General features: G+C 45.5%; 1 long non-coding RNA gene across 1 annotated transcript in view; it reads left to right on the top strand.

Annotated features, from left to right (window-relative positions):
* Positions 1 to 12725, top strand: part of LOC144095606 (uncharacterized) — a 47203-nt gene extending 34478 nt beyond the window's left edge. The window contains exon 4 of the long non-coding RNA XR_013306743.1: positions 12635 to 12725. This is a non-coding gene — a long non-coding RNA (uncharacterized LOC144095606). The remainder of the gene's footprint in view (positions 1 to 12634) is intronic.
* Positions 12726 to 14747: the final 2022 nt, after the last annotated feature.

The following is a 14747-nucleotide window of genomic DNA, read 5'->3' as shown; positions in this document are numbered from 1 at the left end:
AAAAGTACAAGTTACCATCGCCAAACGTGAAAATATGTTGAAACTTAAAATCTGGGGCAGCGATCAAATATCTCTGGTTTCGAAGAGCATCGTTTCTCATGAGCGCACTGGCTGCCTGCTTGGGTCCACGGCCAATATGACCATTCGGACTGCAAAGCTTACGACACAGTCACTCCGTTCGCTAAGTGAACATTAGTGAGACAACAGCGAACTACGTGAACGAAACGAATGCACATCTGATCACTGCAAGGTTTGTCGGCACCGATAGGCGGGATGAAACAAATTCGGTCCGTCCTGCCGCTCGCGTAGGGCTGTTCAAACTACGAGCGGTACGAGCCAGTTGACTCAAAGCCATCACATTCTCTCCGACTCCGCTCCCGCCAGCACTCACTGTCCCACAAATATAGAAAAATGTGTAATTACACGGACTGGTAGTTAGGTATGGTAATGTAACGCTCGCTATTACCGCTTACTGGGAGTCCTAATCACCGCGCCTGTGTTGAGAATTCCAATCTCAAGTCGTAACAATTGCTGTATGTCTGGCACGGCTATGCACCGTATAATTGGGCAGAACTATTTACGATGCATTCCACATGCTTTCAGTCGAAGCATTTATTACAATGCATGACAGAGTTAACCCTCCCATGCAAGCCGTGTATTTTTTCTTTCGTTGACGTCGCTGCACTTTTTCTCACTTTACAGCAGGGTAATAAGTTCGCGTTGCCGCTTCCATTCAAGGCATGCTGCGCAAATGCGATCAGTTTTTTTGTCCTAACGGCAAGTTTCTTTTTTTTTGTTTTTAAGCGACGATGCCTACACGCTACCGATTTTTGTGAACGAGTGAGGTGGCGAAACGAAGTTGTGGCCAAATTTTTGACGTCCCTCTATCGTGTGCTATTGAATTAATACAGCTTTTCCCAAACCATCCCTAGGCCCAATCTACTAAAATTAATGTGCAGGGTATTTTGTAGGTCAGGCGCAGTGATTAGTTGCGCGCCCGCTATAAAGCATACGCGTAGGCAGTGAGTTTCCTTCTGTCTGCATTTCATTCACAAAATGCGATGAACATAAGCGCAAGCTTGTTGGCGCAAGTGTTTTCTGTTCACCGAAGGCGTCCACTGCCGTTGTAACTCGGAGCTGGTTGAAAAGTAGTGAAGTAATAGACACCGCAGAACCACTGAGATCTCGGCATAACATGGAGTCCGTACATACTGGAGGTGTGTTCTTTTTTCAATTTTCGTTGACTATTGCTGCAGCCCGCAATAAAACATTCATGTCAGAGGACATTGGTGTTGCTCACAACACTGAAGTTTTTGTCATGCAGACGTTAACACGCACTTGGCCGGTAGGTAAGCAGCAGGACGTTGCTCCGCACGCCTTATTAAGAGCACAGGGGAGGGTGACAGCAGTGGAGTTTGCGCAGCGCATGTGTTTATAGTATTTCTCTCTCTCCAGCCTGCTCTTCGTAGAATGTAGAGCTACTGTATATACCTAGAATTGCATTTGTTTTCCCTGCGCCGCCCACGCCTCTGTTGGCTAAACGCGAACACATGGTTGAAAAGCATCAATTCATTGCGTTGAGGCCAACGGCTTTGAATCGTTTAGCACCAGACAGTTGCTCACAGTTCATTCTTACACCTATTATTCCCGCGCTTTGCGGCGTTTTATCACGTCACCCATCCCCTACATGGCGAGTTTTTATTCGTAACTCAGTGAGATAGGCCTTGGTACAGCCGACGCATTACTTACAAGTAGTTTCATTCAATGCAACAGCTATCTGCCTAGAATAAAACAAGTTCGGCTGTCAGAATCGAGCGGATTCAGCCTACACTCGCTCTAACCACTGCACCAAGTTCGCTTCCTGCATGTAATAGTTGTGGCTTTCTCTCATAATTTCCATGCTTGGGGGATCAATATAGCTGACCTACACGCAAAAATCTAGGTACTATGCAGTAACTCTAGTAAAATATAAGAGCGGTGCCACGCAGCTGTGGGTCTCGCTGCTACACGAGAAAACGACCGACTTTCCCCGTACGCAGAAATGTGTTTACGCTGGCGTTTACGCTATGGCATCGTGAAAACGGCGATTGATTGTACGGGAGACGTTGCGCGAAAACTGTGACGAACGGAAGAAGAACGTTGATGGGGGCGAGAAAACCAGCTGCTCAGAGCAAAAAATGAATACATAAATAAACAAATGAAAAATTAAAAGTAAATTGGGCATGTGCTGCATCACGTCGAGTGAAGCAAGGCACCGAGGAATGTATCTAACATGTTGCTACCATGATATGATTGACGAATTATTTCCGCTGGTGAACGGCGGAGGATAATACAAAGGGTGGTAAATTGGGCCTGCTGGTTCATCACAGAAAAGGAAAATATGCTGCGCAAAAAAAAAAAACGCATGGACGACAGAAGAAAGAAACACAAGCGCTGTCAGAGCTTTTGTTTGTCTTTATTCTGTCGTCCATGCGTTTTTTTTGCGCTGCATATTTTCCTGTTCTGTGATAACACAAAATTATCCTCTTACGCAAGGCACCACCTTCGTCGGCAGTCTTTTCGTATGATCGACGCTGAGATTTGCAGACATCCGATGTGCTGCCGCACCACGGAACCGAACACGAGGCTCGACTCATCAGGCCATATTGTTTATTGTTTATTATTGCTTATTTGAAATTTCGGCAAATAGAGTTGTTTCCCCTGGAACGGAATCCCCGCGCATTTTATGCATATCTGCACTCACTTGTTCTCCATTTCTCCGTCCTTTCCTACATGCTGTCTAGTACTTAAACTAAGATTTATTTTGTAGACGGTGGACCTTCCTTGTCATTACTTATACGCATTCACCGCCCTTCCCTCTTCCTCAATCGCAACCTCCCACGCACGTCCACCGCCTTCTGTAGGTCTTATATATTTATTTCACATGAAAAGTGTAATCGTGGTTATTTTAGACGACAAGGAGTGTTTCTGACAGTGACTAAATGATTAAAAACCAAATCAGTACAGTCGCAAGCATTTTCCAGACGCCAGCATAGTATGGGCGAAAGAGACTCTTCGAGCATAAAAGGGATTAGAGCCAAAAATAAGGCCTTGAAAGCAACAGTGTGGCTCAGACTTGTGAAATATTCTCCACTAAAGACCGTCGAACATCGATGTACACTACAAGCTCTCGGATAGATTGACATGTGCGCTACTTTCATGCGTCTGCATTGGTGTAAAACGACCTGGAGTTACGGTTGGGTTTTGAGGACTTTTCCCCTAGCTCTCAACGGATTGCAAACAAAACACTTTGCGTATGTGTTCACGATAGATAAAAAGTTCTGCTGGCACAAGTGGAGTTGCGACACTTCGTGTACGGACGCGCATGAGATGCACTTCAGAGCCATCTGGCAACGCCTAATCATGCTCCGCCCTTTGCGCTTCAGCATCTACTATTTTAATGCATTTTTGATAAAGTATAAAGCAGCGGGCTGGCGAACCTTCACTCGGGCCGACCTTTCTGCGTTTTTTCTCTAAGAAAGACTCTGCCTTGCGTGTAAGTTTTCATTACTAACTCCCACATTCGAGAAAACATAGGCGGCGCGAGGTTAGTGAGAGAGCAAAACATTTAGGCTTACTGCTCCCCCCTTTAAGGACCGCATTAACTGTCTATAAGTCGTATCTTTCTAAGCTTCGCACTTCGCCATACCTTGAAAGCAATGAAACTGCCCTGAAAAGCCTGCGGATGCGTGTTTTATTTTTTTGACGCAGTGACAGGTTACGAAGAATTACAACAACCAAAGTTCACTGGGCAGCTAATGCGTGGCAGCGATAAGAGCGCTTGTTCATACGTAGTCTACGTGTTTAGAGTGCGCCAGTCACTCCAAATGTCGGGCCCGTTATTTAAATCGACTTTATTCAGTTCGAATTGCATTTTTTTCAATAAGTTTCAGACACTTTCGGGGATGCATTTAGGAAGTTTCTACTTTGCCACACAAAGGCTAGAGTGCTTCCGAAACAGTTTGTAATGGCCAACGGTGCACAACTCTAGCTGTTCTGTCTGCCTGCCAGTCAGCAGCTGCGACAACTGCAAAAAAAAAATCTGCAATGACCTAGGAAAACTCGCCGAGCAAACTGCTTGGCGACTACGATTAGTTCTCTGATGCTTCAAAAAATACGCATTTAAGTCACAGTTTGGTAGCATGTGAGCTCTATCGGCAACAGTATGAGAAGAAAAGCGCTACTTATCACCGAAAATGTTTTTAAGCCCTCTTTTCCTTCAGTGCGAAAGAAAAAACAAACAAATTTTTATCGGAACACTCTTAGTCACCTATTTGGTAAAAAGTTGCCTTCCATCACTCACGGCAAATCTGCTAGCACTTCACGTACTTATGCAGGCTGTTCCAGCTAACTTTAGCCGGCGCTTAAAAATATACGCCGCTCCACTCTAAGACGACGTGGCCAAATGTATGTTGCTGGATATTGTATGAAGCAAGTCAGACTTTTTGTATTGTGCTCAGTTGCATAATTAGTCGAAATAAATTAACCAGTTGTACAGGCAACGAAGATAGGCGAAAAATTCCGATGAGAAAGTTACAGAACATTCGCAAAACGCCCTACTGAATAGTTCCTAGCTTTATATTACGTATAAGTTTTTTTATCTCACTGGAGATGCCCACGAAATAAAATAAAAATAACACCTGACATCTCAGTTTGCGCGCCGCGATTTCAGCGCTCTGAAACGTTCCGCCTACAAACGAACATCTCATTTGGCCGGGTGGGCCGCCGCTGAACGGGCGACAGGGCTGGCTGTGCGATTTGCGCAAGCGCAAGCGATGAAGGCTGCGTCTGCTTATCGCTGTCATGCATGAACCACCACGAGGGAAACCTACCGCTGGCGTAAATCGCACACACAGCGCCAAGGTGCAGCACAACCGGTTGAATGATTTGTTCGTTTCTTTCGCGGAAAATGTGAGAGCACTGCAATCGCGGCGCGCAAGCTGGCATGTCACGTGCTATTTTTTTTTTCACATGCATCTTCGGTGAGCAAAAAAAACTAATATGTAGCAGATAAAAAGGTAGGAACTGTTCGGTCGGACGTTTTGGCACCGTTCTAAAATTTGCTCGTTGAAATTTTTCGCTTATCTTCATTGCTTGCGAAGTTGGTTAATTAATCTCGACTAATTATGCAATCAAGCACGATACAAAAATAGTGTAACTTGCTCCATACAATAGCCATCAATAAGCAGGTGGTCGCGTTGTCTTAGAGTGCCGCGGCGTAGTTTCAAACCCCGGCTAAATTTAGCTGGGACACCCTGGAAGAACATTCCGACGAAAATTTAGCAGTCGTGAATTATAGTTAGGGACTGCGTAAAATTCACTGCGGTCTTAATTCTCTAAATTGTCGACCCTAAGAAATAAAAGAGAGAAAATAAATCCCAACCATGCTGCAGTGCTCAGAAAACAAATTTTAAGGCGAAAGCCTAGAATGGCTCATGCTAGCGGTGTCCGTCCATCCGTCTGTGACACTGTTCAACTCGTTAAGGAAAAAAGTCTTAGGGCGCGATGGTATTCGAACCACCATCCTACCGTTTCGCAGCTGATAGTGCTAACTACTGCGCTACTTCTTTTGTTTCTTTATTGCCGGCCTCCGACAGTGCGCACTAATACAGGACGATACGCAGAAACAGAAAACAAAAAATAGGAAACAAAAAATGCAGTAGCAGTCAGCTTTGTAACGACTACGCTAATTCCTGCCAATCCATGTGTAGTTCTCGTTGTCTAGGACGCTGGAGAGTGTTTGCAGAAAGACGTCGAATCAGATGGATGCCTCCCAAATGCCCTCCAGTGTCTCCAGCATTAAAGATTCACAAACAATTCTGTACTTAATTAACATCTTAACCATACATCAGTAACACAAGCAGCAACACCCCACTAAAGGTTTTCGCCTCACCGCACTTTAGGTCAACAAAGTGCCCCTGAATTTTATTTTTGTGCTGTCGTTGTGCGGAAGTTAGCCTCAGCATTAGCGCGCGTAGTCAAAAGACAATTCGTGTATAAACCAGCGTGACGTGCTTAAAACATTCAGGTATATCTTGTGCGCCAGCAAGCTGAGGGACTCCGAAAAGAAGGACGCGCAAAATATCAGAGGCACTTGAATTGTTTACACAACCTGAGAACATGATATACTCATTTAGCTATCAGGAAGCTGGAGCGCCCACTGACACGTCATTGTTAAGCATGCTTTCCTTTCTTGCAATTCTGTCTAGAGGCGCTTCTCTTTTTATTTATTTGCGTTCACTCTGACACATCTGGCTCTAAATCTCCCTTCAGGCGGACTTTTTTTCACTCTTGCATATTTAGGAGAAAAAACACCTTGATAGATTTTCCCGAGAAATCCTTCATCCCTAGCGTCGCCATAGAGAAACTCCCCATTCCCCGCACTTGCAAGTTACAGGCTATGCAAACACGTCATCCTCGAGCACTTCAAGCTGAATATCTCGCCTAATGTTGAGCAAGAAAGGAAGAGGCTCTCAAGGAAGGAGTACTTTCCGAAATTTTGCAGTGTTCATTCTTGTTGTGCAAGTAGCAAACTGCCTCTTTTTTTACGCGTTTTAAATTTTACGTTGTTTGTTTGTTTGTTTGTTTGTTTGTTTGTTTGTTTGTTTGGTTGTTTGTTTGTTTGTTTGTTTGTTTAGCCATGACCACAGGGCAGGGCGCACCGCATCGCTAATTATACCAGCTCACCATATGGCAGCATATTAACCCTCTGCAGCCTTGTTCACGTGGTTGAAGCCACTCGAAAGCATAATTTCATATATTTAAAAAAAACATCCTGACAGGCAGCCACATGTTTTTCGTGTTACGAGCCGATGCTAGAACAACGTCGTTAGGCTGCTCTGCAGCTGCGCAGCAAGAAATTCAGAGCCTGCTGGCCTTGAGCGCATGGCGACTACAGCTAGGCTTGCATGCATTACTGATAAGAAAGTTTGTGATGAGCCTGCCTTAGTGAACAAAAAGATAATACTGTCGGAGAAGCAGCAGCCTCTCCGTGCCACGACATGTTAAAGTTCATCGCTCTTTGTGAAGGTTCGAGGTGAAACGTCTGGAAGAACAGCACAGTATAAGCAATCAAGGGACACATACTGAGCCCGGTTTCTACAATTTGCCCTGTCAGTGCTGAAGAATACCTAGCCATGAGATGCCTGTGCCGGTCACTTTCCAGGGCAGAACGACTCAAATCTCGGCCTGCAGCACTATCCTTCGTGAGAGCACAAACGCTGCTTGCTCATTTCCACGAACTTAACGCACTGATTCCTAACATCATAGTGGTTTTAACGCGTCAGCGTTAGAGGCCCCGTGTCGAAGAAAAACCGGCGTCGGGGTTGACCGGCGGTGTGGCCGAGTATTTAAGCCTAATCGACCGGTTCGTGACGTCACAACCACATGAAATCGCGCGGCTAATTCAAAGACCCCCCTGCGATCACACTCTTGCTTCCCGTACACGGTGAATGGCATAAATTGGTGCTATAGCATGCTTGCATTGGTCGCAGACGTGTTAAGGACGTTTATATATGCACATTAACGTATTGCGGTGAAAAGTAAATTGGGCGAAATTAGGTGGACAGCGAACCCACGACTTGTGGATTGTGGAACAGGCACGCTATCCAAAGTCCACAGACACTCGTCGGGTTAAGCGGGATAGAGGTGTACCTGGTGAATGCGTTGTGGTCTTTGTCTTGCTGTGGTGTCTTAAGGACATGTACTGATGTGCGCATAGTTTATTGACTATGCTAATTTGTGATTACGTAATTTAACCATTAATTTCATTTTTTAGTTCGTTTATTGTACTTGAACTGTTTGATGCATGTGCATATGAGATGCATCGATGTGTAAGGTGTGATTCGGGCAACACTAATCAGGGAAAGAAAGCGAGGGAAAACAGCCGCGGGGCTGCCGAGTGTGCCGCCACGTGGTGTTCCGATACTAGTCTGACATTAGGTCTGTCTGGCGGAAAGTGTCCTTCCGTCGTTGTCCGCCAAGGGGCGCTCCGATCCCTTTCTTCTGCGGAGGCGGGCCCATGAGCGCCCGCGGCCGATAGCAATGGCCCATAGCAGCTGCGGCCCGTAGCGGCTACCGATTAGCGGGCCGATAGCGGCTCGCGCACTGGGCCCGATTACGCTATCGCATTCTCCTCTTACAGGCGAAGCTTAAGCGTCCTCCAACTTTTTTCACGTGCTTTAAAGCCAAACTTCATGTTTATAATGGTCGCTTTCACAATTCGGGTGCCCCTTTTTTTTTAAGTGCAAAGGTTACAACTGGAAATGAAGATCTAAGAAAAGCGTGTGCTCTGAAAACGGAGACAACTCTGGAGCCCTTTATTTTGTTCTTTATTTTTCAGGCCACACCCTTTTGATGCGACTCCTCAATAGGTGGCTTAAAAAAGATTTTCTTTTAGAAAATAATGAGTGCTTCGAAATAAAGCACAAATGACTGGTCCTACCTAAAACAACGCACATTGCGGAGCGCCAAAAATGCATTCGGGCCTGCAGTCTACGCCTTTGCAAGGAGCACAGCAATAGTTTAGGCAACTCAGGCTTCCTTACGTTCAGATAAATCACCCCACAGAGGTTATTTTGCAGTTTTCACGCAAAGAAGCCGTTCGTTATCTTCTACGAGCAATCTCAGCAATTGAATGCTTGATCTTAGTCTAGGAGCACCGTGTTTTTCACTTTATGCGGAGCTCGGAGATAATTCAGTGGCACTGTATAATTTTCATACCTACAAAGAGGCACTGCTGTCAGTTTTCAGCGTGCGAAAAAAAACTTGGGATACACTTAAGTTCACCTTAAGAGTATGACGCGAGAGCGTTAAAGGGTTCCTACGGTTGCTTGGGGGTCCCCTGGCGCACCCTTTCGCTGACATCGACGCGCTTGTCGCCAACACGTGCTTGACATCATCGTTCACATTAACTGGTGATGCCAATTAATGAGCCTAAATAACTAAGTGTTCCTGCTCTGTAAATCGCCTACGGTGCGGTCTGAGACGGTCGTACACGGCCTCCGTTTATTCCACTGGACGAACGTTCCTCACTGGTGTGAAGGTAGCGCGCTCGGCTCTCGACCCAAAGGCCAGCGTTTCGAATGCGCTTGGCCACTTTTTTTCTTTTCGGCGAAACTGCCTTTCTACGTCACTACCCTCTCGACCAATCAGGATTGTTCAATCACGCCGACGCCGGATTTCCGCCAACCGGGATCTTTGACGCCATCGCGTTGAAAGCGCCGGAACAAAGAGCTAGCTGAGCCCTGCGCATTCAACAATACTTCGTTTTAGGCTTCCCCTTTTGGTTCAATGACGACCGCAGTGTATTTTTGTTTATTGACCCTGCGCCACGTAGGTTTTATTTCATGAAGCATAATGACCCTTTCAGAAACGCTGCTTCGGAAGAAACGATTTTTGTGTGTCATGGCATTCGTTAACAGCAGCATCACTCGCTTTCCGCCTTTTTCTACCGGAAGCTTCCCTTCGGCGGGGACTACTACGGGAGGGTAAAATGGTGACATCGAGCCCACCATATGGATGGAATTTTCAAGGAGAGCTGGAAGTTAAAAAGTTCACAAATGCGACCAATAACAACCCACATACGTAGACGACAAGCAGACTGCCACGCACGCAGCTGACATTTCGCTTCCACTTGAAATGGCCCCAAAACATCTGACCGAGACAGTTTGAAAAATAGGCTTCCCTAACTCCGAAGCTTCCTTCCACGAGGAGAGCCCATGACTCGGAGGGCGGGAGTGCCACTGAAGCTTGGACCCGTGCGCAAAACACGGAAAGGCGAAAAAAGAAAGGAATTTTACGTAAACTCTTTTACTGCGCGGCAACTTTTGTGAAGGGCGAAGTGGTAAAGCTATATGTTTTATAGAAAAATAAAAGTGAAATATGCCGAAAAAGTCAAATGTGACGCATTCTTACGTTCGAAATTCGAAACACTTCGTCAGTGTGCCTTCTGCATTTTGTCCTACATGGGCAACGTTCCAAAGTAAAGCAAGTTTCACGCCAAATGGCTTTCGCAAAGAATTTGGCTGAAACTTTGGTTGCAGATTCCATGCGTTAGTGGGACTCTTGCGATACACAGACTGATTTTTTTCTTAGCCAATCCCCTGCCTATTCTGACACAAATGTCAATCCGGACAGGCAGGTAGACACAATTTTGCAAAATCCTTGTTGGTTCGCATTCTCTGTTCATATACACTGCGACACATTCCATATTATGGCTGTTCACGCTGCTCCAAGGCGTTACACACCAACTAAAATGGCCTACATTGCTAAAAACCTTCCTTGGCGATTTCATCGAGATTATTTTGAGCATGCCAGCGATATAAGTTTTTCCGCAGCATTTTATTTTTTCATCAACGTTGGCCGCAATAAAGGGCATCATCAAAAACAAGTCCTTGAAAGGAGGGCTAGGTCTTTTATTGCTGTTAAATTTAATCTATTTAATTCCAAATACCAATGGGCATGTCACACTCCAAGGAACACCAAAAAGTCGCATATCGCGACAGCGGGACTGAAGCAATTGGCGTTATCATATATCTCCTCCACGTATGTTGACACAGAGCAAGTTTTGCTTGACGGATCAGTGACGAACACCGCTTCAGCAGTAGCAGTTATTGGGCCTGGCAGCGCCTTCAGCCACCGCTTCAGGCTCATCCACTCAACATGATCTACGGGAACTGAATTAGCAGGCATACGTGAGATCATCCGCTACATTGGTCAGCAGACCGCAAACCACTGGACTATATTCTGCGACTCAAGACCCATGAAACCACGCACATGCGAGCAATCGGGCAAATTGTACTTTTGCTAGCTGAGGCATTCTAGCGCGGCCGCACTACCAGGCTTCAGTGGATACCCAGCCATTGCGGTACAGCGGGAAATGAGAGCGCCGATGCGGAAGCTAAGCTGGCTCATACTGATCGGACTTCAATCCATGTGTCGTTCTCAAGGAGCGACGCAGTAGCCTTACTGGCTCATTCAATGCAGGCTGCCATGCAACTGCGCTGGAACGATGTGAACCACCAGCAAGACCACATCGCTCGGCTTGATGATGGCTCGCGACTTCGCCTACCATCAAATGTTATGCGACGTCAAGGAACTCTGCTCCATCGGTTGCGGATCGGTGTAGCGTACACTAAAATCTACCTACACAAGATTAGAGTTGAAGCTAACCCGAATTGCTTTAACTGTAGTCATCCAGGGACAACCCATCACATTATTTGCGAGTGTCCTCACAACACGAGGAGGGCCTTTAAAGATACTCTCAGACAGTTGGACGGACGCCCTTTCTATGGGGAAACTGCCCTAGGCGCCAGGGCGAACCTGACGGACGGATGGTGTGCAATGAAGGCTGTTTTCAAAGTCATTTTTGGTTATATGTTCATCTTCTATTAGTATGGCATATAAAGAAAGCCATTCTAATCCACCAGCCCGCTTATTTTTCTTTGAATTATAGCTTTTTATGGCTCAGGCTAGCCTCTTTTATGTTCTCTATTATAGGCTCATTCCATCTGTGGGTGTGTTACGTGGTTATTTTTCACTTTCTAAAAAAAACTACCACCGCTTACGCTGTTAGCGTTAAAACAAACAGCTTCTTGGCTGGTGTTTTCTCGCCAAACGAGCGGCTTCATTCGTCTGACTAATGTTTGCGCACCAACGTCTCTTCCTTGCCCCTAACAATGTCTCCGGGGCGTTTGATCTCTCTGCATGCCTGCTATATATTAATATCTCAAAAATAGTGAACTGACTAACGAGTGTATCTGATTTAATTACATTACTGAACTTGGTAAAGCTTTTTTTCGTCTGATGCAGTCGAAATCGTATGCACACCGGCATACCGGGTGTATCTGCGAACTCTTTCGACCATTCCTAATGTTAGGCTGATCGGCAAAGAAAAAATGTTTTTCCAGGATCAAACTATTAGCAGCAGCGGACGTCAGTTATTGCGAAATCGTTTCAATTACTTAGCCAATTAACTTTTTATAAACAGTCTGGAGCTCAAAGTCTATTCAGAGAAAAAAATTACGGAGAATACGATGCTATATCACCTTTTAAAGCCGAAAAAAATGTCATTCTCTAAAATCCTGCAGCGCGAACAAGTCTGGGAATTTCTTTTGCACAAATGCGAAACACAGTGCATGCAGTGCACAGGAAACTCACTGCAAACGTAACATCCCCTGGTCACGTTTTGCAACGTCTACCACACCCAATTCGAACCGTCTACGCTATTTTACCGCGACATTGACTTTCATTTGCTTCGTCCCTCTTGAACACGGCAACCACACAGCTGGAGATGCCCGTACTATTTCTTGCGCCCAGTATCACTCCTTCATTTCCGAGTTTCTTGTTTGCGGCTACGCGTAAGCCATTTCAGATTTCGTGCAGCCGTTCAGCGAACAATTCTTCTCTCCAACACGTTGCGTTTCGTTTTCATCAGCATAAGCTTCCGGTCCAGACAGAGAAACGTTGAAGCAGCTATTATTACGACTACGTTTTATTCGCGCTTTCCGCGGATCAGAAACTAAACACAAATGCATTGTTCGTGTGCCAAGCGTGTGACGAAACTCAATACTCTTTTTTCTGTTTGAATCTGCAGCTGTCATTCAGGGTCGTCGAATGGGCCCATGCCGTCCGAGACCTGCATTGTCTGGACATCACCTGCTGACCACCACTCTACCATTTCCGTCCAATAAAGTTTTTGTTCACTCACTCCAATCTTATTTTCACTGCCTCCTATATCAGCAAGGACCAATAGACCACGGTCGTTGGCACCGAAGCAGACACGAAAGAGATCCGCACGCTGATTGTTTCTTTGTGCGTTTTCCCATTCAATGTGTTTATTGTCTTGAGATCAGATACGTACGACAAAACTGAAAAAAAGGACGATTGTTCACTATGTGCTGTTAGCACCACTTGCCTTTCTGCGGGGGTGACCAAAACCCCAAATACCGTAAGAAAATAAACGCACAAAAATTGCGAAACGCATAAACCAGCTAGTGTATAAAGAGACAATCAGTCAAAAAAAACTACAGATAATGTTTACTACATTCGAATCGGTGCGAAAGCACGGATTTTCGCTACGTAGAAGACGACCAAGAGCGGGCATTGCCACGGCACGGAGCAATAACAACGTCTAGCTCCCGATTCTTCGCCAATCCCCCACTGTGGGTATGTGCCATTTTTTTGAAAGCTTAACAACAACAACAGGTCGCGCTAGGCGAACAGACCACGGACGATTTTGCTCGGGGTTGTGACCCATCGGATAAGTGCTTTATCGACAAACTGCGGTTCGTCGATAAAAGGAGAGCAAAACAGCGCTCGACGAGAGTGATGAAATGAAAATTATTTTGGCAGGATAAGCAGTCTTCATTCCTCAAGCCGTTGGCCTCGAGCGTCAGGTCTTCACAAAGAAAAATGTCTTTTTCCTTTTTCACTCAACGCACTTTTTCTTTGCGGGCAGGAATAACTTCCCAGTATGTTCAAACCCCGGGGCAGCAAAACTGATTCAAATTTTTAAAAATATACTGCGTGCACTGTGACCACATCTTTTCATTTTCGTCATACCCGGTCCCACTTAGCTGTCAGCTAGCGTCATAAAACGTTAAGCAGCTCAAGAACTCGGAATTTAAAAACCAGATATGGACGACATTCAGGCTCATCAGACTTTGGAAGCAGACTTCACTCATCCGGAAAGAGCGAATTCTCAACATTGAAACTATGGCGCCACCCATGCATCACATAGCGCTAGCACCTTCGGCCAATGCAACTCGAGTTCTACGGAAATCCTCGTGTTAGAGTGCCCCAGCTTTTCAGACAGAGTGCAAGCCACCGCTTATCAGCTGCCTTGGAGTCAGCCTTATGCGTAGTTGCTAGGAGTGCGCGAATAATATTTTTCGGAACCCAGTCGAATGCGAATAACCTATTTTCGCTAACGAATCTAATGTAAGTAATGTAGATAAAATCCGAATAGGATAAGAATTGAATCGTTAAAGAGCAGAATTGTTACGATTCTAATGTTTGAGTGAATATTCGCTTCTTGTGCGATTATTCGTACAGAACAAATATTCATGAGAAATATGCACCAGTGGCGGCGCTGTAAGTCATGGAGTTCACGTTACTTAACTGTCTAAAGGCGCAAAAGGAATCTCCACAAGGGACACGCAACACGAAGTCGGTATATCAACTTCATGACTGTCATTCGTACCCCTATGAAAATTACCTTTTGTTATTTGTAAAGAGAGTGAATAACTAACTCCAAATCTCAGTTGATGAGAGGAACTAGAGTTTGAACCATGCCCTCCAATATTGGGATGGATGCAGTGTTTGCAAAGCTCGGCTGAACCCTTTTGCGTAGTCCAGTCTTGAAGGCCAAATGTGTATTATGAACACCGCCACATGAATGGACCGTGTCGCGGCGCCAAACACTCCTTCCCTCACAGAAGTCGCGGCAGCGTACTCTGCGGCATCGGAGTGGGTAGTGCTTTTAAATACGTCGTAGAAAAAACTGCGGCGCGTCCTATTCAAAATTGGCGCCACATATTCGAAAAAATTTCGAAAACAAGAATATGGACTCGATTTGAGTTAAATAATTTGAACATGCAATATCTGATGAGTTCACCTAATCGGATAAAAGGAAAGATGTTCGGTTCGCAATTCCAGAATTTCGATTATCGCGCACGCCTACTCGCAGTTCTTAAAAAAATCGCCAA

The sequence above is a fragment of the Amblyomma americanum genome, chromosome 1 (assembly GCF_052857255.1).
Source record: "Amblyomma americanum isolate KBUSLIRL-KWMA chromosome 1, ASM5285725v1, whole genome shotgun sequence".
In the NCBI taxonomy this organism is placed as follows: Eukaryota; Metazoa; Arthropoda; class Arachnida; order Ixodida; family Ixodidae; genus Amblyomma; species Amblyomma americanum.
This window is presented reverse-complemented; position numbering and strand designations above follow the sequence as displayed.